The following is a 26,331-nucleotide window of genomic DNA, read 5'->3' on the forward strand; positions in this document are numbered from 1 at the left end:
TTTTTTATTGTATAGCTGACTTAAATACTTTCGACTTCTTTCAGTTAATTTTAATTTTACTCTTCAGTGTAAATAATGTATCTCTGTACAATATTTTTAATCTGAGAAATCTCTTAATATTCTTTGCAATCTATGACACCATATTTTTTTGGCAACCAGTGATCATAAGTAACAAATAGTTATTGTTTATAAGAGTAGTTTAATGAGAGAGTTCAAAATACAATACCTTATCCATTAATATTTCGTTGGGTACTGGGTGAATATGTAAATAATAGGTTCCCGCACTATTAGTATATTTTATATCGAAATAGAGCTGACGCACTGCTGACACGCAGCATAAATATGCAACATCTCCCTTTTTTTTGCTCGCATGGTACTGCGAAACCTCGCATGTTACCCGCCATGTATGAGAATATTTTGCAGTACCATGTTTTTCACATGTCAAATAAATTTCATCCCTGTGATGAGTAAAAGTTTCTTCTCCATCCGGTACGAATAGGAGAAAAATTCTATATCCAATTTTATCGTAACGAATTTTAGGCACCAGGATAAATTATATTTTACTTCTTCTCTCCTGTGCAATACACGGTGAAAGCTGCTCGCCGAAGTAAGATCACTCAAACTCCATCTGACTCTGTTCGATTGGACTGATGAAGAGGGACGCATCCATTTATTCCCTCTAGAGTGTGCGATGGTGACTTGAGCATGTCTAGACATCCTCGAGGCTTTCATGTAACGTCGCCAGAAGGAGAGAGACAGAGTTGCTAATTATAACTTGATGTTCCTCCAACCTGAGAGAGCGTCGCTGTCCTAAGTTGTGCACGGCAAGTCTTATCTAGGAATTGGAATCACGGAATCAGCTGGACGTGAAGGCTGATGGGATATTTGTTCCAGGAACATGAAAGCTAAAATACGTGATCCCATTCTAGAAGGTAGCCGACGTTTATCTCACGAATTGCACACAATTGTCCTTGCGCCTCGAATAGAAAAGGGTTGCTTATCCAACGAATTATAATTATAAATAATGAATTAATTCAAACTGCTGAAAATACCAATAGAGAAAGAAACAATTCATCACATTCCACGTATTAAGCATGTTTCTCTATGGGGGCGAAGGTATTGTGCGTTTTCAGTGGGATAGAAGTCAAGAGTGTAAGCATTCGAAATGTAGTGCTACCAATGAATGATGAAAACAAAACGGATCGAACGAATAAGTTGTGAGAAAATTCTAAGAAGAGTGGGATAAAAGATGAAATGTTCAAAAGCCTGTAGGAGAAGACGAGACAATGGCCACATTATGAGGCATGATTGAGTATTTATTTATGCTGTGGGGTAACCTTCAAGAGCAAAGAAAAGAAATAAAATATCGTATTCTGCTTAGAAACAATTAAATATCATGTAACAGAATATTAAAAACCAGATACCCAAAAAATGTATATTAGTTTTGGTTTTAACGATAGAAATCATAACGAACAATCACAAGAATAACATGTTTTCACAACAGTATGTGCAGTATCAGTAAAACGAAAAAAATAAGTTTTAAGGTTTACGGATATCATAACGAACACGTTAAAAGTAGAACGTTTTGACAACACCAAAAATGAACAATGGTAAACCCATTTAATTGCGGGTCTTCAAGTAACAGTTGACTTCTAATTAATTGAGGAGATTGTAATGATTTGATATTTATCGGTAGGGAATTCGAGGATCTAGAAGCGGCAATTTAAGACATTTGAAATATATATCAAATTTAAGAGGTTTGAATCAGTGCAGGCTTGAAGCATTTGAAGGAGGTCAGAATTAGATCGAGTGGACATCGCATTAAATCTCTTGCGGAGGATAAATAGTTCGCAAAGGTGAAGCAGGAGTCTGGTTTTTTATGGAGAAAAGAAATGATCCCAGGAAGTAATTCTTACGGAAATGGAGAGATCTCTAACTCAAATAAATGTAGAACTTAGCCAAGTATTCATATCTACGTAAGGATAAATGAATCTTACGCAGAAGCTAATTTTGGTTTAAGATAGCGTTTGAATTATCCATATTATTATTTTTAATTTTTCTATATTTTATTCAAAACAGATTACCACAAATTTGAGACAACGTTTTATTTATCCAGGTTGTTCTCTCCTTTCCTATCTGACGTGCAAAATGAGACACGTTTTTCAGTGCAACCCTCAACCGTTGGGTCGTTGCCCTTATCTCCTCTAGGCTCTTGGACTCTCCCTACGAGTAAGAGCAGCTCGCTACTGCGCCCCTCCATCAAGTGAATGTGACTCGTCTCCAAGAAACCCTTGCCCAGGTGATGATCTTAAGTCTAGGGTCAGTTCATCTTTCAAAGGAGCTCTGGGGGGTGAAAATGGGTTTCGCTCTAAGATAGTAAAGGGGTAAGATTTCATCAATGAAGGGCGGTATATTATAACGGAGGAGTGTTTCGTAACATACATGCGCTCGTTTTTTCACTAGATATTAATCGGAGGAACTTCAAGTGCTAGTATAATCTAGCCTTAGGTTAGCCCTGTCGAAACCCCATGTTCTTCTTGGCGACGCCCAAAATATGTTTCATTGTAGCATAAAATATGCCTGGTAATGTGAAGAAGGAATATCTTTTTTGGACATGATGCGTACTTATGGGACATAAATCGCACCAGTAGCTCAAGAAATAATTAATTCAGCAAATTAGGCCAATAAAATTCGATAAAAATGTGAGTGATGTGGTAAATTGTAACTAATTACGAAAATTTTCAAAGTAATGACTTCAAACTTTTTTCGTTTTTGGACGTAATTGCGAGTGAAAGTAAAAATGCTCAATGCTTTCTCTCTAAGTGACCCAAGAGCGATTTGAATTTCTATTTTAACCACCCCCACTGACAATGAGATCAGCAGTCTCTTCTGATAGTCTTCTGATAATTCTTCTCTTCCGCCGTTTGGTAACTAAGCAACAATGATAAGAAAAATACATAATAATTTATCTGATGTATAATTTTAGGCTTTACCGGCGTATAGATTGATGAAAAATTTCTCGGGATTCACACCGGGTGTGGTATTGGGCTAATTCTTCCAAAGTTTCAATGGATGAGTCTACCATCGTCTTCACGGGTTTACTCTTTATGGTACTTTTTACGGTACTTATTTATTTGTGTATTCATATCCCTGGTTGCCGTTATTGTTGTGTGCGGATGTAGCGATTAATTATGGCATTCCAGGCACTGCTCAGTTGGAAGCCTTTATCTTTGTTTAAGCTCTTCTCCTCAAGGCTAATAGCAATTGTCTTCTTTACAATTCTATCCCAATATTTATTTGTGCAACATAAAACCTTCGTATTTTTGAAGTCCATCCTATGACCGAGGTCCAAGCAATGCTCCGCTACCGCTACTTTAGCGGATAAAACAGACATATGCATCTTTCATGCTCCGTCAGACGTTTTTCGATTGTGCGGCCAGTTTCCCAAATGTGAACGTGACCGCACTCACACGGGACTCTGTACACTCCCGAGGTTTTGAGGCCCAAGTCATCTTTCGGTGTCCCGACGCAGGTTTTAATCTTGGTGGCAGGTATGAGGACTGTATCTTTATTATGCCTTCGCAGTATCCGGGCTATCTTGTTCCTGAAGCTGGAAATGTATGGGGGAATGGCTCTGGCTATCGGTTTTTCTCTTACTTCTATTGCATCACTATTCAAAATGGTCTTTTTTAATGCTCCTTGGATGTCACGTTGGCTGTATCCATTCTTTCTAAATGTGGACTTAAGGTGTGCTATTTCTCGGTTCAAGTGATCCTCATCTGATATGATTGTGGTTCGATGGAATAGTAAATAAATAAATAAATAAATTGTTTTATCACTCAAAAAAAATAAAAAGTACAGAATAGAATTAATTACATAAAAAGGAGTAACTTTAGGTAACCATTAAGGACAACCTGTTTTATGGCTACCATCATTTACAAAGGGTCATGCTGACATAGAAACATTTTAGGCACGCTTTTCTTCTGTGCTGGGTGATGATGGCTGGAGGCATTTAGGTATAGTTCAGTGTGGGCTGGCTTCCTGTATACACTGTGTCCTAAATTCCCATTTTCTTTCTATTCAATGAGGATGTCCAAGAAGGGGATCCTCTTTCTTTCCTCTCTCTCAGCCATCTTTCGTCTCCATTTCTGTCCTCGCTTCTTCGCTTTCCCCGATGCGTCAATCGTTCCTTTCCCCGCCCCTTTGGGAGCCCTCAATATTATTTTCCATATCTTCCACCGTCTCTCAGGAATCCCAGCCACCGTTGCGCGCCTTCACGCTCCCAAACCAATACTTTTCGTATTCCCCAGACGTTCCAAGGGGAGACGGAGCCCTTTGTGCTGCCTCCCACTTGGAAATATATTACACAACCATGCCCTTCAGGCTCTAAGCAGTGATGCCAAATTTGTGAAGAAATACCTTCGGTAAGTGAAAAAACGAGAAATTTACGATGCATGTTTAAAAAGAGTTATCACATGACTAAATGCAGGTTGAGTATACGAAAAATAGATGGCACGTTTCCACAAGTTCAATTGCGCACAACGCGTTTCAGCCATTAGGTCATTCTCAAGTACACTGTCGAAACAGTTGTATTTACGGGTTTTACAAGTTCATTGCAACGTTCGATATGCGTTGTAAGCTACGGTACGCAATGTGGAAAAGTCCCATCTTTTTTTCACTTTCTCAGAATGTCCTCTGTGACGTTTGAAATTAGTATACTATAATCATAATGCTATTTAGTGTTGTGAGAGATTTGACGATGAAAATGATAGGAGGATTATTGAGAAGAAAAGAAAGAGGTAAATTTACTCGAAGGAATGTGACATAAAACTTTAATTTGAAGAAAATGAAAAGGTTTTTGGAAGAAAAAAATCTTCTGACGCTACATCTTCCACCATATACCTCGCCAGCTTGACTTATTTTTAAATGCAAGTTGTTTCATAGCTAAAGCTGTGTAATGACTGACTATTTAGCAATTGCGATACCCACTTACTACCTACCTACTACCACACTGTCATATCCTACCACCCTGCCGAGAATGGTGTTACTGTATAGAAATACCTGCAGGAATTGAAATAAACTTACGGTTCCATATATTTAGGCATTTTTGTCGCAAGAATAATTGTATTCTATTTATTTAGTCAGTATAATTGATTGAAGAAAATTTCACGGTATCGATTGTAGAGACAATGTGTTTTATGTCTTCAATAACTAAAATTAATCATGGTGACACTTAGTGAAAATTTTACACAATAACAGAAGCCAGAGCGAAATCTTTCTCACAATGTATTAATTTGTGCGACAAATTAATTTTTCAAATTGTATTCATTTTTCTTGAAAAAATTAATCAATCTTATTAAGAATGAAATTCATTTTAAATTATGAATTGAGGAAATTTGAAATATGTTATTTTTATATTTTTATCTTAAAAATTAAGGTAGTATATAGCTCACATTTGGTAAAACAATTTCTCGAATTCAGTGGCTAAGCGTATTCTTAAATAAAGATCCATTAAAATACCTTATAAGATAAGTAAAAGTTATGAGATTATACTTTTTTACTCTAACTCACTATTTCCTATTAGATAAAAATAGTTTTTGTGTTATGAGTGTTCCAAAAGTAGAATCAAAATAAATAATTATGATTATTCAAGCAATCAGGACGAAGTCATCATTGGTGTGTTTATTTATTCATACAATTTGATGATAAATACTGTGTGCTTTAGCCCTTCATTAAGACAGATAAAACCATACTAAATAGTACTACACTGCTAAATTGAATCATTATCTGGTTACGCGGAAATCGTGAAGGCTTAGTAAAATATTTGTAAACGATCTCTAATACCTTTGAATTTTGTAGCCTGAGGAAGCAAAGAGAACGGACAAGAATTTTTTGGTAATGCTGAGAATATTTGACACCAGTAACTCATTGCTATTTGCAGACATAGATTCCAAAACAGTTTCTTTATTGGAATGAGCAGATTTAACATATTTTATCCGTGCTACTATAACTGTTGTTCCGATTTTTTTCGAAGACTCGATATTACTTATAGAAATTACATGCATTAGTCTTTAGCAATGGCTTTGTTGCTGTGATGATGTAGAGAGAAAGTGGTTTGTTTCATATTATTGATGAATGGTCTCGTGCTATTTTGGAATCCTCGGCCTCGATTATACTAGGTAAAGGCGAGTTTTAATCTCTTTTCAAATTCAACGTGAGAGGAAAAGTTCTTCTCTGCCTTTTTATTTGTAATTTTAACTATTTTTTCCCAGACAATGCTCTCAACCTGGATTATAGCTATCGGTTTTCCTATAATTTTCCTCTCTCCAATGTACCTTCCTCCTTACCTTCGACCCTTATCATAATTATTCCGTTCCCAGACCTCTTGCTAAACAGGGTTGAATAATGCTTCCCTTGATTAAAACTTGAAATTTTCATCTACTTCAATCTACTGCCATGCAATTACGTACGTTGACGGTAGCGCCTTACATGCTGGAAATTTCTGGAAAACTGAGTTGGGGAATTTTTTCCAAACTCCTGATTTTCTCCTCCGTGCACTCTGCTGACACTTTTCTGCTGATAATTTTTTCTTTCCCATTTTCCTCTTTCTCGCTCTAGTTCTCTCTTCTTCTTCTTCTTCTTTTTCCCCTCTCTTCCTCTCTTTTCCTGCAATTTCCTCCCTAATCCTTTTAACTCCATCTCACCTTGATAGTGTTTCTTTGCCAACTTCTTCCGCCCATTTTTTTTTCGTCCCATCTCCTAAACTTTCCTCGTTTCACCGTCTGCTGTTCTTCTTCCTTGTCATCCTTCTGCTCGTTATTTTTTCCCCTATCTCCCATTCCTGTTTCTAGAAATTTTTTGTCATTGCTCTCTGTCCTTTCAGTGCAAGATGTTAGGCCTATACTTTAATTTCTTGTGTATGCAGGAATAATGTTTATAAAGCCATTATAATTGTCCTTGAGTGGGATTTCGCGATTAAGATCCAGTTTATATATTTACTAGATATGCATATATTTTGTTCGAAATAAATAATTTTTGTACGTTATACTATGAAATTTTTCATAATTAACGGTCTTTGGGCTGCTAGTATTTGGTTATTAACGTTCATTTTTTTATAATAATTAATATCATAGTTATCAAGCACTTATGCCTCATGGAGCGTTTGTGTGATTTTATCCAACACATTAGCCCAACGAAGAAAGGAACAAATTAATCGGAATGATAGGAATTGCCAGGTTATTTTTTCGCTAAGTACCTTGCATCGATCATTTAAATGAATGAAAATTGATCCATGATCAAATCGAAACAAGTCATATAAGAATAAAACTCCTTCCTTTTGTACCTCTCTGATTTGCATACATTTTCTCTCTGTTTTGGTACATTCAAGTGGACATTACTCCCATCTACTTTGTCGCGATGTCTTAAATATGTTTCCTAAGTGTGCATACATTTCATATTCCTTAGATTAACTTTCATTCGTACTCCTTCCTATTCCCTTTAAATTCTTAATATGTCAAATTTTATGTTTAAATATTAAAAACTGAAAACTGGACGATAAATTGAAATGATCGCACCATTTATTTCTTACATTAATAATCCTTGAAATGGATAGATGTAAATGTTTTAATATTCCATGTATATCTGCATTTGTTTCCAGCACTTTTTGAGCTAATAATTAATAAGCTTTTTCGCACTAAATTGGAACAATCTATATATATAAAAGAAAGTCGAAAATCGTGTTAGTTAGAACACTTATAACTCGAGAACGGCTGCACCGATTTCAATGAGATTTGGTTCTTTGGATTCGTCTCAAGCGGGGTTAACATATAGGCCATTAAAAAAGGATAATTTCACACAAAAAATTCATCTCTTTCCTATGGGCATGCTTTTAGGAGTTATAGTAACACAACAATTGATAAGTCGGTCAAAACTACAAATTAAATAATTTGTTTTGTTTTTTCCACTTTAATAACTGAATTTAGTAACAATATAACATTTTAATTACTAAATATATTCAAAATATTAATTAAATTGAAATTACATTTTTTAAATTCAATTCGAGCTGATTGTAAGCCCAGCCGTGGCCCAGCTCGAGTTGACACTTCACTACCGTGTTTGTAAACAAATCTCCAAGCAATTGTTGACAAACGGTAATGTCCGTGTTCCTGTCGAGGAATCGAGTAGTTTTAACTCATTTCCTGGGAATGATTGCAAATTAGTTACAGCGAAAGGTGAGCTCATCAAAAAAGAGTTCCAGAATATGATTGATCACCAAAAGAATTAAAGATGGTTGATTTAGCGAGCAAGAACGAAGATGTGGATGACTAAAACGAGGGAAATTCAAATAGTTCGTACTCTGCATGAATTCGAATCTTTTAAATGTGCAACAAACGAAGACGAAATCACCAACTATCTATCTGAATATTTTAAGTCCTTGGACGTACCTGGCTTACCAAGGCACGATTTACAGAAAAATGTAGTTACTGTGTTCATGATCTTTCGAAGCCTAAACCAACCATAACTATCCAACGGAACGTGTTTGGTGATTAAAATAATTGGTAATGAATGTGATTCACGCAACTTTACTCAAAGGAAAATTCAAAGGTGAGGAAGTCCTTATTCCGTAGATTCCATGATCTCAACTCATATGCCCTTTTGAGTTTAAACGTATTCAATTTCCAATTCGTGTTGCATTCGTGATAACGATTAAAAAATCGCATGGTCAGTCTTTCAGTTTTTGTGTTGTTTGTGCTCATGTGCTAATGAAAACCCATGATTTTCTCATGGTCAATTTAACGTGCTATGTTCACGAGTCGATAAACCATCCTCTGTATTTCTTTATTCGCTTCAAGTGCGTAGCTAGGATAGGGGGTTTTGGGCGCAGCTAATACCACGGGTCAGTAGGGTATAGAAAACTCGCTAAGGTAAGCGGGAAGTGTGGGGGCACTTCCCTCAGACATTTTACAAAATAGATAAATAGTTCAAAAAAGTGGGTTTTGCGGCTGTGTGAATAGTTAAATATGTTTTGTTTGTTAGTCGTCCGTCCCCCTAATATTAATAACAAAATCTTTCATAAAAAAATTCTCTAAGCTTTTGGGGGGGGGTTATCCCCCAAAACCTCCCCTCGCTGCGTCACTGCTTTGCTTCGCTATATTTATTTAGCTTCATCCGCTTCATCTTGCGCCTGATAACAAAACAAAAACTGTTGTTTATCAGAAGGTGCTTGACGCAAGACATTAAACCCGAATGTGTAGGGCTCACCGTGGTGCGTTTACGCATGCAGTACGTTTACGCAGTGCATTTTTTCCAAACAGAGATACTAAAACTGGCGCGCCTTAAGTCATTTAATGCGAATGCTACTTCATAGGGGCTTTTCTTGCACGATTTTGAGCATCAGTCAAGCGTCGGTCTGGGGTCGTGTCAACCTGCCCCCTGAATGGGCCAAGTGTATGCAACAGACTTGGACCTAAAAACATTTTTTTACAGCTAATAACGCAAATAGCCAACAACTGAATGCGTATAATTTTTATTTCATGAACTGCTTTATTAAACCACAATGCCCAAAATTTATTAAGCTAAAACGTAAGAAAATTTGTTGAAAAAAATCCGCGTAAACGTGCTCCGATCCACCCTATGTAGATTCAATGAAGAAAATGTCTTTCTGACAAGCAATTTTGGTACTCATTTACGTAGTTTTATTGAATTTGTATCCTTATTTTATTATAATAAATTAAACATGATTAAAAACGATACAGCCGCTCTTGATTTATAAATGGTGTGAGCAAACTGTAAGTTCATTGATTGTTAGGCGGTACGAAGTTCGCCGGGTCAGCTAGTTTTCTTATAAACGCTTCGTTTAAATATTTAAAAATGCCGAAACTTTTTATTTATTTTGAAAATATGTAAATATTTATTCATATAAACCAAGCTATAAGTAGCAATGAACACATCACGGAATATAGGTAATACTAAAAAATCATAAAAATATTTCAAAATAAACCACTGCAAGCAGTAATGAGATTACTTACGGCATTATTTTTCAGCAAGAGTTTTTATAAGTGCAATGATTCCCTTCGTTTTCGAGCCTTTCTTCATCCTGGATAATCATAATCTTCATCACTCCGTTCTGATCAAATTTAAAATTCCCTTTCGTTCTTTCCGTATCTCTCGTGTCATATCCCTGTTCCCTTACGGTAAATAAAAAGTTTTCGGCATTCTTTTATTCCCGTTGAGCAACGTGGTGAAGGGCACTGATCGCTAGACAATGCTCCCATCTACTTTGTCGTGATGCTCAAACATGGCTCCAAACGCTCACCTACATTTCCTTCTTTCGTCCGACCCTTCCTGTTTCATTTCCCCCGCAGCGCCCCCTACGCTTTGATCGCACTTCCGTTCGTTGCCTCTATCATCACATCTCTTTCCCCCACCCTCCTTCTTTCTTCTTTTCTGTATTGTCTGCGCGTTTATCTCCCCGACCACCCTGTGGCGCCATCTGGCGAGCGCTTGTGAAAGACGCTTTGCCCTCAAGAGACATCCCGCTCTCTGCTCCTCTTTTTTTTTTGCATATATCCCCACGGTGCCACGGCCCACGTGTTCACATGCATATATATTTTTTTCACCCTTCTTCCCCGTGGAGAAATCTATATCCCAAAGGAGTGCCCCGACCAGGAGACTTTGTTCTTTCTTTTTCTCGATTCCAGGATGCAGAGAAAAGGGAAGAGATCATGTCCTGACGACACGGCCTCTCGTGGATATAGAAATTCATACCTTAAGCGATCATTTCTTTTTATTTCGTTCCGTTCTAGAAAAAGATACAATAGTAGCTGCATTGATCCCGTAAAACAATGTCTCTAAAGAAAAAGAAATCGAAGAAAATTTCATATTTTTTTTGTACTACGTATTAACCACGGGCATAAGCGGATTCATCCGCAAAGGCACGCTAATTGCGAAAAATCGACAGAGAAAAATAATTTGACTGGACCGGGATTTGATTCGATTTTCAACTAATTTTAGGGAAATCGTACGTGGTTGGCTAAATTTCATTCCCTTGCTAACTATATATATATATATATATATATATAATAAAATATTATATACCTTCATTTGGTGGACCTAGCGAGATTAATTACTTTAAAGGCACGTCTGTTACTATTACTGATACTCCGAGGAAATAACGAAGCCACAAATCTTAATTTTCTTCAGTTCGTTTCCTCTATCTTCCGCTGCCGATCACATGTTGATTTCAGCCATGATGAAACCATCTAAAACTGCTCGTAAAGCGAGAACAAGGGAAAACTCGTACCCTGTGACACTCAGTCGCGCATTTTCTTTGATGGTCATACACAAACAAATACTTTTGTCATAGATGAAGGGTTACAGAGCTGATGATGGTTTCGTTTGTGGCATCATTTAATGCCAATATGGTATCGATATTTATTGTGATATTATCATGTTAATCAGGGATATTTGGGTGCAATTGAATTTTGACCGCTTTCTCTCCAAATGTATTATTCATTAATATTATGCCTATAATGATATTGATGGATACGCCGATCATGCTTATGCCTATAATGATGTCGATATAATGGTATTTTAGTGCTGGAAAAGAGAATAATGATTGAAAAGGACTTCAAAATAAGATATGGTGAGGAATAAATGGGATTTTTTATTAGAATAAAAGACAGCATTCCTCATTTTGATATATATTATCATTGCTGTGTCCGTTTTCCTCTAAAGCGTACAGTAAATAATGAATGCATTATTTAACCCGTGTTTAGTTTGGATTGGATAGATTTAGGTGGAGTCTACCCCATACTGAGCTACAGACGTTTGAATTTCACACATTCAGAGCAGTAGGGCTTGTTTCATTCTCGGAGCTCCCTCACTCTTTAGGGATTTTTTTCCCTTTCCTGGTGTTCTAAGGCTACAGTCTGCATTTTCCAACTAGGAAGCCACACTCCCCTGTATAATGGTGGTCATGATAAAGGTCTTAAAACTCGGATATACGAGGGTCGTTCAATAAGTCTTTAGAACAATATATAAAAACAAATTATATCGGGTCAATATTTTTATATTTTTCATTATAGTAATTTTTTAGCCGTATAAAATTTTTAAGCATTTTTCCAAGCATTGTAAGCCGTCCAAAAAGTATAACTTAGGGATCACCTCAAAGTAGCCATTGGTTTGGGCGATGACCTCACCCTAAGACGTAAACCTTTGTCCGCAAAGCAATTTCTTTAAGTTGTGAAATTATAAAAATTCACCGGAGGCCAAATCTAGCGAATTCGGTGGATTTTGTAATGATTGAAACTTTAATTCTATAATTTTGGTTGGGAGATTCATTGGGCGTGGGTACTAGTGACATTCGAAAGGTACTTTTCCAAAGTTATAATAGTTAGCCGTGTAGTTTATATGTAAAGCACATGGGTAATCCTTGAGTACACCTATTTCTTGAGAAATGTCGAAAAAGTTCCGGAATTAATTTCTTGCTGAAACACCAACGCTTTTATAGTGGCATTATACTATTGGGGACGAGGTAGTGTTGGCTATTGATCGAGGGATTCCGGGTTCAAATGTTGAATTGAATATTTTTATTATGCTCTAGGTAAAATCTATGAGAGCAAAAAATTGAAAATACAGGAGATGTTCTACACTTTATAAAAGGCATTTTGACAAAAATAAGGCATTATGGAGATTATTGCTGGGCTAACATGTAGTAGATATTTATACAAAAAATGTAAAATATTCAATACTGATAACACAAAAATATAAGTTTTAACACAGACAGTAATGAACACACATATACATATACACATTTGTGTAGAGAGTTTTGATAACATCACAACTTAAGATGATAACTCTAATGAGTTAAGGAGACTGAATTAAGCCCCAGACTTCAACTAGGAGTACAGCCTTCATGAGGTGTTATGTTGAATGTTAAGCGAATCTTTCGAACACTCCCAAATAAAATCCTCGAAATGCGAGGTGACCAAGGAAAATGAACTGCCCCTCTCCCCATGAATTCACACGCCTGTGTGTTAGTTCAGGGTGACTGTTGTTGAGCATAGGGGATGAATGTAAAAAAGGGGAAAATTAAATTGGGAAAGTGAATTGCTCCAAACGTGACCTCTACCCTCACCTGTCCCAAGCAACCTTATGGTTGAATAAAAGATACAGTGTCCGGTGGAAATCTTTGATATTCAGCTTAGTAAAACCACCTGTCTGTTTCCACATGCATTTCTGATGCAAAAATTTTACATGTACATGACAAGGGGCGGAAACTGGATATCTTAGAACAGTTTTAAATTGTTAATTGCCCGGCTAATTTTAAATTATGTAACGACCATATGTTCCCATTCCACTCACCCCTCCTGAACATTACCCTACCTCCCACCCATCGCCCATTGACGTCATCATTAACCTTGGAACGAAGACACCCCAATAACCCCACCCCTTCCTCCCTCTCCCCAAAACAATAACAAAAACAATATAAAAAGGCTGTCATCCAAGGCTATGTACCTTGATAATGGCACAAGTAGCCGAAAGCATGGTGGGTTTAAATAAGTGTCTGGAAACAGACAAGTTTGATGGTGACAACAGACAAGTGGTTTTACGAAGCTGAATTATGGTTGAATCACTGAGTGATTTAATACGAGGGCATTATATCATTAATTTTTTTTAATTATCCAGCTCCAACCTTTGTGCTTGACTTCCAATATAACCGGTGTGTTCGTTTGACCAATGGTTTGGATCGGTGCCAGCGGTCGGCGCTCCTAAAATACAGTGTTGCCTCCTCACCGTGTTGCGGTGTTGTCGGGCATTTGGTGTCGCGTGCTCTGTTTCCGGCGAGCTTAAATGCCGCGGCTGTTGGTGCATAATGTACGAGGTCTGGTTGTGGTCATGGCGAAAGCACCGCTGGCCAGCACGGAATTCAGATTCAAGGCGACCGCAGCGTCATCACCTCCAAATTATTCACGATGTCCTTTTTCAAGCAGCCCGTGGAATCCATTCCTCTACATAGTCAATGCCATATTTATAAATAGCCTGCGAGCCATTACTAGGGTGTTGGCAGGGTATATTTCTCTACTGCATGCGTAAAACTACAGATAGGTGCTATCACTTTGTGTCCATGAAAAATATCAAGGTTTGGCCGTCAGATTGGGTGGTCAAAAATCATTCTGTATCAAATTTTCCTTGTTATTCTTTGTAATATTAAAAAAATATGTGATAATAATACATATTCATTCAGGTACTTATTTCTGTACATTTACGTTTTATTGTTGTTTAAGGATTTATACTGATGTTTACAATTTCATATACTTACCGGCATCCAGCCGCCCTTTTGTTGCATAAACAATTGAATTTCGTCTTCATGTCGAGGATTTTGACTCATAGATGTCAATTTTGTGGTTCCCAGAGAAATTAAGGTAATGTTTCTTTACGCCAATTACTATATTTATTCCCCATGCCATAAATACTGGAAGATTTATCAAAATATGAAGTAGCAATAATGACGTATTGATGTAACAAGTTCTAAGGTTACTATCTCTTTTGTAAAATTAGCTCTGAAATGTGGGTGTGTTACCCTTCTTATATTTCACATATTAATTGCAGGCGGGTTTATTTATATTCCCTTTCGCTCTTCACGTACATATTCTCAATTTTTGGCGACCTAAGGCTTCAGCCCATACGGCTACTGCGCTCCCCTTTATGTATCATGGCGGTCATTATGTAGATCTTTAAACCCGGGTATTTATTAATTTGGTACAATTACAAGAGAATTGCTCATGGACACCCACATTTATAAATACATATATATTTTTAATTAGGCGTAGCATTTATTGAGTGGAGAAATTCATTACCTGTTGATATGCCAACGTTTCCCTGGTCATATTTTATTTTTAGCGTCTCACGTGGCGCCCGGGAGACTACTGTCTGTAAAAAAAAGCAAGGTACCCGAGTTTGAGGAGCTCTAGCATTTTTTACAGACAGTAGGCTTGATTGGCCTTCCGGCCGGATCTTCGACCTCCGGAGCTCGTCCTTTAGGGACCGCGGGATATGAAAGAGTAATGCTTCTCTTAGGTATTTGATTCCGAGGACGGCCACAAGTTTCGTCTGGAGACATTTGAAGGGAAAATGGCGGAATTTCTGAAGCCTAAGGTGATCAAGCCTCTCTTTCTTCTTCCCGCCGGCATTCTTAACCACATTTTCGGTCACATCCATAGCCTTTTACCCGAGGCATGAAGTTTTCTTAGTACGGACGCTGGGGTTGATCGTAAATTAAGGTACACTGAGGCTACTCAATTACTTGAGGGTAACCTGAACCCACAGAAAAAAAAGTGAGCGAACTCAATACATTGTGCCCATTGTTCCACGCAGTAGATTTTACGGAATGGTGGCTGTATATTACATTTATATTTATTGTTAGCCTTAGGATTGAGAACGACTCTAAAGTCATACATTTTTAAATTTTACTCTCCCCTCCCTGAAAAAGGGTGGGGACGCGAGGGCCTTGGGTGGACCTAGAGTCTATTCACTCTATGTCTGCGGCTGAGCTTTCGTGAGAGCCCGGACACTCTCGGATGGCTTCGCTGATAGGGGAGGGGTACTAAAAAGAGAGAGAGGAGGAGCAAACATAATGTTGCCAAATGTACATAGCCGCCCTACTCTGTCACTGAAATTGTGTGAGTCATATGTGGCCACAGGTATTTTGGCCCCGGCGCGGAAACAATATACCTACTCATTTGGAAGGCATTGGGGATAATCCTTTCACAGAAGTCCATGAAATAGTCAGCTACCGCGCTGAAAGAGGCACCGTTAGTGGAAGGCATACTTGTCACATACAAGGAGAACGCGTGAGGTTTGGCAACACTGCTCCACGAGCAGATTCACGATGTGCATTCGGTAGAGGTCTGAGAGCGACTCACTGAGGCCACGCCTACTGTTTGCTGATTGGAAAAGGCAAAGTCATGTGTCGAGAAACTTTCCCCCCCTTCATCTCCACTTGCTTTGGCCACACCAGCTCACCCGCAGAGATAAAATGAATAGAGTATAGAGGTCTCGAATTTTTGGGTCCTGTTACAAGCTGATTCTAAAACTTTTTTCTTTGGGACCAGTTTCTCTGAGAACAAAAATGATTTCTTCGATCCAACCCACCCAACATTCTACCCTCTAACACTGTTTTCAGCATGCCCCTCCCCATTCAAAACTCGCTCCATCCACACCGTCTGTCTCCTACGTATCTCATCTTAAAATTTCTTGAAGTCGCCCACCTTGTTTAGCTTACCTCTTTTTTTTCTGCCCATCCCTTTTACCTCGTTATTTTAATAGAGTGATTGGTAACTTAATTAATAGATTATAGGTAGTCCATTTGTATATTTTTTACACTAATGTTTTTCATCTTTCCACTCATACTTATCCTCCATCCTAGCTAATAATCCCAAACTTTTGGTGCTATGGGATTTCTAACGGGCTCATCTACATCTACATACTACCCCGAAAGCCGCCTAAAACGGCGTGTGGCAGGGGTGTTAGGTCACCAGTCGTCAAAAGCAGACACCATTGAAAGCATATGCTCAAACAAAATTACGCCTACCTGATTCATAGTGCTGCAGTTTTAATATCGATATACTCAGGATTTCGGCTAAACTGGAAACCGTGGAATACTCAGGAAAACCTTCGTTTTCTGTGAAATGATATGGAAGGAAAAAGTCGAAATTCGTCTTTTTACGCATGCAGCGTCTGAAGACAACGAGCGGATTACGTTGAACTTTCGTGACGCACCCTAAAAAGGGACCCAGAGCAAAGAAAAAAAAGAGGTATCTCTTCCAAAAACTTTCCCTTTCAAGAATTTTCTGTTATTAAATATGCTTACTTGATTTCTTAACGAACCGAATGTTATAATGTCTCTGATATTTTTTCCCTCATATGTTAATGTGTGAGCAGAAGGTTTATGGAATATGTAGATAGTCTATTGAACCACAGTTTATTGCGTAAGTTGCAGTGTAGATAAGTTTCTATCTCTTTTAGATTTTACACGCAGAATTTGAATGACTTAACAGTCGTGTATTCCTTTTGACCGATAATTTTTACCTCATGAGTGACATATACTCCTAAAATACTTATCTTTAGGAACCCCAAGGAGAAAAAAATCAATACTCTTGGAATAAGTGGAATTTGTATCGAGGAATTAATTATATTTATTTGTTGTATTGTATTATTTTTATAAGTGGATACCGCGTGCACTGATGTCCTCTCTTTATCCCATTGACAAAATAGTTTCAATAGTCCTTTAACTTCCCTTATATGCTCTTCCTACTTGAGCCAGGGGCGCAGCCAGGAATTAAGGGGGGGGGTTAGGTGCAACTAATACCGGGGTGTGTGGAGGTATGGAATACCCACCAGGATAAGCGGTAGGTGCGAGATTAATAAATTGCGGAATTTTTAGATAAACGGTTCAAAATGGTGAGTTTTACGGCTTTCTGAGGGATATTTTATTCATCTTTACACTATTCTATTAGTACTATCAATCCAATTAAGCAAAATGGGTAAAACTTAAATATTTCTCTGAGCTCCGGGGGGGGGGGAGGTTTAACCCCCAAAATCCCCCCTCGATGCGCCACTGCCTTGAGCATCTCTTTTTCTATCCCAAGCAGTCATCTCTTAGTCTTCTTCTCGTGCAGGGATGAGTGCTTGACATGCCCGTAATAATTCCGATCGGAATTCATTCCGAACGGTAGACTTCGATTGGTTTGCAACGCGATCGGAATTTGTTGTGCTTTAAGGTTTTTATTCCGATGATTACATGAGCCCATGCAAAAAGTCGTTGGATTGAAAATTTTCAAACATATTTAAATAAATTCACCACAAATTAATTCAAGCACATCCCTTAGGTCATGTGTGTACCTATTTTTGGTGTTGAATATAATTTCAAAAAACTTCCGCATTTTTCGTGAAATTATTTTTAATATCACAGAGAGAAAGAGTACTTTTGGCAAAGTGAGGAAAGTAAAGTATCCAAAAGCATTTGGGTAAACGCCATTACCTATTTTATTATTTATTTTCATTGCTAAGTTTCCTCCCCATTGATATATGCGGCTCTTGAGGCTTACCCATAGCAATGGAGCAAACAATGAAACAATTTTTCGATACAAGAAAAGACTTTTCAATCTGAACAATGTGCTTTCTGGCGACAAAAAAATTCTGAATAGACTAAAAGCATTCTCCATTGTCTCATATATATTCACTAAAAATATAACTATACGACTCATATATTCACTAATCTCGTTCAATTGTTTTCATTCCATTCTAATCACCACGATCGTTATTTTCGTACATTTGCTGTTTTATTTCCTATATCCTCAGGAACAAAGGTTCTGACCCTCGGAGTTAATCTAATTTAAGCCATGGAATCCTCGAACATTCCTTTGTTTCCGACTTCAGCTCAGTACAGGATTTCATTGATCCATCATTCTAGAATACAAAGCTTATTATTTAATTTCCTCTTATCCACCCGTATAGAATTAGTTATGAAAGAGGTTTGGGTTTTCTTTCGCTCTTTCGTGTTATCTGCAGAGTTCCTCTCGAATATTTCATCGCGTCGGCATTAAGCCTTAAAAGATCAAATACTTTATAGCAAACCGGAAAAATATTCTATTATTCTCCAACGTGTTTATAATTATATACGTCCACTTGATGGCGAGTCCTGGATGGATAAGGTCAAGTACTTTTCCTTTGCCTAACACTCGTAATAGCTGCATCGAAGTTATTATTCCTTGTGAGTGGAGGGCTGATAACAGTTTGACTTTTTCCTGTGGTTTGACATAAACTCGTTTCAAGATAGAAGTCATTTTAAAAGGCAGAATATGTACCTTCTTAAAAGGCTAACCTTTGATAAACGCCCACCCTGGGTTATGATACCCAACACCTTCCAGCATACGGGAGAGTATTCTAATTTTTTGGCCTCTAATCTTATCATCAATATTTCAGAGCCCTGGGCGAATTCCAACACTCTGTTTTCGATTTTAATAACGATTGATATCAAGTAGAGTCAACTGTTGGGAGAGCGAATGATTGTGACGTCTAATGTATCCATCATGTGCACTTGCCTACCTACCAACTGTAATGGTTACACCATTAAACTTCTACCTTTGATTTCCATTTGAGTTCGTTTTCTCTTTGATACTTCAAAAATGCCCTCTTGGTCACTGGTGTCACTGCACTTATTATGAATTGACATAATATTTAAATAACACTATTATCAATATTAGTGCCTCAAAACTTCTAATACAAACATTTGCAACCAAAACACATTTTTGTAATAAAATGTAAATAATGACTTGTAATAAAAAAAACAGAATAATATTTAACTCGAGAAAAATGTTAGGGAAAGCGCGTTTCGGGACTGATAATTTTTCCATGACGTCACTGTTCTAGGTAAAAAAATTCTTTTTACCAATTTATTTACCTATGAATGATGTTCAAGCGCTTCTTCTTATGAATAGTGTTTAAGGGCATGTCCCTTTACTTTTTACGCCAAACTTCTTTGCCAATTTCTTTCATATTCCAGCTTTCATATCATTCGTTACGGAATTTTTAATGATGGAATTGTGTGGTGGTCGTTAGTGGGAAAAAACATGGCCAAAATTACCGCATCGATTGAGACGGAAGAATGTTTTCTAATTAAACGTTAGGAAGCTTTCTCTATCTTCTGCGCCGAGCGCGCGACACCTAGCAAGATTACCGATTTTTACTTTTTTCCAACCTTTCTCTTCGCTCGCGTGTGTCTGTATATACATCAGTTGGGATGTTTGTTTTCACACTTTTTGCGACGCTTGGTATGCACACGTTTCGACGGTGGCGCCGCGCCATGGTGTCGGCCGCGCACCACCGTCGCCCGTGGGTGTCCTCTCGCGGTGTAGCCATCAATTATTCACGCGACGCTCACTTTCGGCCCACCCATCTTCTGCTGCCTCACATTCTAGTCCCCCTCCGCGTGCAAATATGCACGTGGCAACGAACTTACGTAAACAAGATGACGCCATGAGCGCTCGCTAATTCTTCTTGTGGAGAGGCATTTGTGAATCTCCATCACCGTCGCCGGATATTTAATGATCCTGAAATGTGAGGAAAGAAATGAACATTAAAAAAAAAAACAAAAAGCACTTTTTAATTAAATCACTGCCTTCAAAAGTCTTGTTTTGCCCGGGTCACGATGAAGGTATTTAAATGTGATGAAAGGAAATTATAACAACTGTTTGCAAAACTTTTTCCCTGACGATGTCAGACGAAATTTAGGGCAACATTTGTTATTATCACCACCCATCACATAAAAATCATATTCTGGAATAGTCTCATCCGGATTAATTTTAGTCACCTCAGCAGATGTATTGTGGGTAGTCGACATAAGGGAAAAAATCTCCGTAGGGCCGAATTCCCCTTCCGCTGGCTACGCCCCTGATCCATTTTTATCGCGTAGAAACATATGGTAGATGCCATTTTAAAGGTTTTATGAAATATCGTCATCATCATCATCATAAGTCAACAGTCCGAAGATTGGGTGTACGCAGATCTCAATTCTACTCTCTTTTTCTCTATACTTTTCATAGTGATGTATTACCACAGGGATGTACAGACAGTGTTACCCAGATGTTAAGCGAATTAGGCTGGGAGCCGTTGGAGACTCGGCGGCTGCGCGCTAGGCTTAGATTGCTTGAACAATTGAGAAAGGATATCTTTAAGAGCGACACAGAGAACATAATATTAGAGCCACACTATATTTCCAGGTCCGATAGAAGCGATAAATTAAGAGAGACGTTTTGCCGAACGGATAGAAATGGGAATTCGTTTTCCCCCAAGCCATAAAGGACTTTAATAAACGCTAGTGCCAACCTCGTTAGATCGCTTCATTTTTTTAGCTGTAAACGGCTGGTGTCCTAACATCCCCTGCCACACGCCTTTTAGGCGGCTTGCGGGGTATTATGTAGATGTAGATGTTGATGTATTCCCTCTCTTTTGCATCCTTTACAACTTGCCCAATATAGCTCATTCGGGGCTTCAACTTCTTCCCTTCCACCTGTCCCTCTACTATTGCTTCATCAGGCCATCGTGGCTCATTATGTAGCCTCCTAAGTTTTTCCATCTTCTCATTTAGGTTTTTCGAATACTTCTCTTTCCTCCCACTCTCCTCAGCACTTACTAGTTACTTAACCGTTCGATTATTTTATGAAATTAACGGAGATAGTTGTGCTAGATGACTAACTTTCATTTCTTGTTAAACTGTGCCAACGGCAAAGTTCCTCTAAATTAGTATTATTATTATTTTTCCTCTTCTATTCTTGACCTTATTTAATACATTGTATGACATTTCTTGGAGTTTAGGCCAATGTAAAACAAGTTATAGCCAACGTTTCGATTTATTTAAAATCATCCTCAGGGCTATGAAAGAGAAAACATGAACAATATAAAATACAAAGGTGACAACGATATACAATATTTTTACATAAAAATGTTACGATCGCGTTTTTTATACAGTAATATAATTTAAAGTACACACACATAGACACAAGTAAAAAAAAGGGACACTCACAAAAAAACGTTCAGACGTTTTTTTGTGAGTGTCCCTTTTTCAAACTGCGTTCACCTTCAGCACTGAGGATAGCGGACCAATCCGCTGAAACGTCTGAACGTTTTTTTGTGAGTGTCCCTTTTTTTTACGTGTGTCTATGTTTGTAGTAGTACAATTTATATATATATATATATTATAAGGCCTATATATATAAGGCCTCTCTTCGTCTGACATCTCCATCCTTTCCCCCCCAAACCCACATACTCCACATTTTTACATCTTGCCAAAAATACATAAACCCAACCACCCTGGCCGCCCTATTGTCTCATCTTGCAACTCACCCACGGAAAGAATATCCGCTTTCATTGACTATTACCTCCAACCACTAGTTTTGTCTCTACCATCCCATATCAAAGACACATATAACTTCCTAGACCGTCTCCAATCCACCCAAATTCCTCCTGACACCCAAATTACCATGGCCACCATAGATGTCACTTCTCTCTACACATCAATTCCTCATTCTGAAGGTCTTTCCTCCCTCCGCCACTTCCTTTCCCAACGCCCAACTCCTCATACCCCTAGCACCGACTTCCTCTTAGACCTAACTAATATCGTCCTAACGCACAATTCGTTCTCATTTAATAATAAGCATTATTTACAGATCAAAGGTTGCTCAGTGGGTAGTAGGTTCAGTCCCTCCTACGCAAACCTCTACCTAGGCCACTTTGAACAAATTTTCCTTTCCCAATATCCATTGAAACCCCTCCTTTGGCTCAGATTTATTGATGACATATTCCTCCTATGGCCACATGGTAATGATTCCCTCGAAAATTTTATTGCTACTCTCAATTCCTCATCCTCTCTTTCTTTCACCTCAGCCATTTCTAATTCCCAGATTACCTTCCTTGATGTCAATATCTCTCTTGTCAACAACAAATTTCTCACCTCTGTCCATGTAAAACCCACGAATAAGCAGCAGTACCTTCATTTTAGCAGTTGTCATCCTTCCCACACTAAACGCTCCCTTCCCTATTCCCTTTCCATTCGAGGCCACCGTATCTGTAATAATCCTGATGCCTTAAATAATTTTCTTCACAACCTTCACCGTTCCCTCCTCCAGAGAGGCTACCCAGAGTCCCTCCTACGTAAAAAAATTCTCAAACACAAATGCCCCCCAGAACCGTGCAATAGAAACAAACCACGAGACCTTTCCCTCTGCACCACTTACTTTCCTGGAATACAATCCCTGCAATCTATCCTTAAAGACCTCTTCCCTATTCTAAAAAACAACAAGGCGACAGCCAATCTTTTTGCCAAACCCCCTATTGTCACATTCAGACGACCTGCAAACCTTTTAAATTTATTCCGCTCAACTAACCCCTTACAGAAGTCACCCACTACTCCCATCAGCACACCTTCGCCCTGCGGTCGTCCTAGATGTAAGACCTGCCCAATTTTTACCCCTCCTTCTATCCCCAGTCATCTCGTCTCCTACCTACCACCACCTCCTGCGGCCTCCTGTACTTCAAAAAATGTAGTTTACCTTATTCAATGCAAGCACTGTCCCTCCTTTTATATAGGCAAATCCTCAACTCCCCTTAACCTTAGAATCAATAACCACAGAGCATCTTGCTCTTCCTCTGACTTTGCATCCTTCCCGGTGGCGAAACATGCGGCCGCTCATCAGCGTCATTTCAATGATTGCTACAATGTTTCAGTTTTAGCCTCCCTTCCCCCCACAGACCACCCACTCAAACTTAACTCTATTGAATTAAGTTACATTTGGCTATTCAAAGCATTTCTTCCTCCCGGCTTAAACATCCACCGCTAATCCCTTAATTGCCTCAACCCACTTCTTTCCCCCCCTCTTTGGACCCTACCTCCCCTCTATTTCCCCTTCCCTCAGCTATCCTTTACCCTCTACCTACAGTCTTCTACCTAACTCCGAGGAAGGTGGTAATGCCACCGAAAATTTAGTTATTTAGTGAGTTTGAGTTTCTATTCTTTATTGTGTGTTCTGTTACTGCCCATCCTAGGGTTTTTTATGATATTTACCTCGCCGAGGAACATTTCGAAGTGTATATATATATATATATATTATTATTATTATTATTATTATAATCTCTCAAGGTGTGGGAATTTTTAGTTTCCAAGCATCAAATCATGTTAGGTAATAATGTGCTTCTAATTACTCAAAATTGCATCTCAGAGAGGATTTTTTTCCTTCTTTTACTATAAATGAACTAAATTATAGAGCATTTTTGTTATGCTCTCCAGTCCTTGAATTTATGAGGTAATCCTTATACCCCCAAAAGGCTAGCTATTCTGTAATGGAATCATTAGCCCGATGGTAGCTTTCTTCGGACTTTAACCTTCTCAATAATTTCTTTTTTACAGAAGGCAAATAGTTCACAAAATCTACTTTTCCTCTAAAATAAAGTGTTACATCTTGATACACTGCTGATTTGGCTAGAGATACAAGAAAATTTGCTAGCCTAACTCCCTTAGCATCAAATTTTTTCTGCCTTGGTAACCCTGAATATAAGAAAAGTAGCGGTATTTGCTCTAATTCAGTCAGTGATTTTACTGATTTTACGACAGCCTTCCACATCGAGCGCGTTTTACTACAAAGGAATGTCAAATGCCAGGCTGTAGCCTCTTGACCAGGGCACCAGGGACAGGCTGATGTCCGAATTATTCCAATCCGGTGGAGGAACACACCATCCGCCCACGCACCATGGCAGAGTCTCCACGACACATCAGCGTCTAGACCAAGGGTTGGCCACCCTCTGATTCCTAACCATTGCACATTTTCATCAGTTTCCTTCGATTTCAGAGGCCATGTTTCAGAGCTTTTGATATATAATGTTTCTTTGTACGCTTTTCGCTTGACTAAAGGCAATTTCATAAATAATTTGTGTATCTTGCTGTGAAACACGAAGGTTGGCATTAAATCAGGGGGAGGCCACCCAGTCAAGCGAGGTCGATCAGATCCTCTATCATTACTTGGCATCAGGGGCTGTACATCAAAAGATTTCCAAGACTCTAAAAGGGAATAGTAATAATTGTCACTTGTTTGATTAAGGTAGATTGTTTTCGCTCCAGAGAGGAGAGCGTAAGCATTTCCAGTGCCCGAGGTTGCTTCCATTCTTTGCAACGCAAGAGCTCTCCAAGGGCTGATATCCTTTTCTAATAATAGACGTTGTGCTGTAAGGAATCTAAATGCCATTATTTTTGTGGTCAAGTCTACGAGCCCTAGGCCGCCTTCGTTAATGGGTGCAGTCACTACATTTGCACGAAGCCAGTGCTTCCTGCCATTCCACACGAAGTCAACCAGTAAGGATTGTAGTCTCCTCACCATGGCTGATCCCGGGGTAAAAACCTGAAGTACATGCCATATTCTTGGAGCAATAAACTGGTTACAAGCCAGTACTCTCCCTCTCAAGGACATTGAACCGGTTCTCACTTTCCATCTGTTCATTGTCTCTTTTAACTTCGTAGCTATTTCCTCCTCAACTTTAGCATCTCCGCGTATGGGGTCAGTATCAATCCAGACACCAAGGCATTTCAAACCTCTAGTCGACCATGCAACGCCTAGAGGACAGTCTACCCGGGTTTTCCATCGACCAACCCAGAGACCGTTACATTTATTGAGATTTAGCTTAGCACCCGAAATTTTTGAAAAGGCCTTAAATATGCTTAATACCTTATTGAAATCGCATTCCCTTGTGATGAAAATATTAATGTTATCAGCATAGACGCTACATACAATTCTGGATTTTATAAAATTCCCTACTTCAATTGGTTGCAAGTGAGTTTTCAGCTTTCTGATGAAAGGCTCAAAAGCTAGAGAGTAGAGCTGACCTGACAAGGGACAGCCCTGTCGAATCCCTACTTTGAATGGAAAAGGAGCAGTTATGCAATTAGCCACCCTGGCCATGCATTCCGCACCATTATACAAGGTCTGTATCATATTAGTAAAAGAAGAACCAAAACCACTCTTGGTAAATACCCGAAAAAGATGTTGATGATTGACTTTATCAAAGGCCTTTTCCTGGTCTAAGGATAGCACAGCCAGAGGTTCACCACTTTCGTTATAGCATCGAATAATGTCACGTGTTGTCGAAATTGCATCGAATATCGTTCTGCCAGGCACACAATAGGATTGCTCGGCGGATATAATTGTGGAAATTACCTGAGACAACCTATTGGATAGACATTTCGCAATGATTTTGTAATCACAATTTGTGATTGACAAAGGCCTTAGGTCATTTAGTGTTTCAACATTTTTTATCTTGGGTATCATTACAAGTAAGGCTGTAGATGTAGATCGAGGCAATTTTCCACGTGCGAAGCTCGCATTCAACATTGAGAGAAAGGGTTTTTCTAATTCCCTCCAGAATTTTAAATAAAACTCTGTTGTTAAGCCATCTACTCCAGGGGATTTGTTTTTCTTGAGACCCCTGAGAGCGTTAAATAGCTCATTGGGTTCTAGTGTAGCTTCCAAGTGAAAAGAGTTATCTTCCTCGATCACATCAAGAGTAGAGTAAAAATTATTTTGACTTGAGACGTCTTCAGAGATATTTAACTCTGAGCCAAAAACATTTTTTAAATGTGTATGCAGGGTAGCCGCCAAAATCTCTGGGTCTTCAACCCACTGCCCATCAATCTTTATTTTCTGGATTGGCTTTGGTTGTGTTCCAGAAGCCCATTTGGCTAGGTGTATCGCTGAGGGCGTGTCATTCGTAATGATGTTTTCCCAA

At 38.6% G+C, this 26,331-nt stretch overlaps 1 protein-coding gene across 1 annotated transcript in view; it reads left to right on the plus strand.

Moving 5' to 3' along the window:
* The window catches only part of LOC124164884, an 889,966-nt gene that overhangs the window by 774,448 nt on the left and 89,187 nt on the right, over nt 1-26,331 (plus strand). The window lies entirely within an intron of this gene.

This window comes from Ischnura elegans, chromosome 9 (genome assembly GCF_921293095.1).
Source record: "Ischnura elegans chromosome 9, ioIscEleg1.1, whole genome shotgun sequence".
Classification (NCBI taxonomy): domain Eukaryota; kingdom Metazoa; phylum Arthropoda; class Insecta; order Odonata; family Coenagrionidae; genus Ischnura; species Ischnura elegans.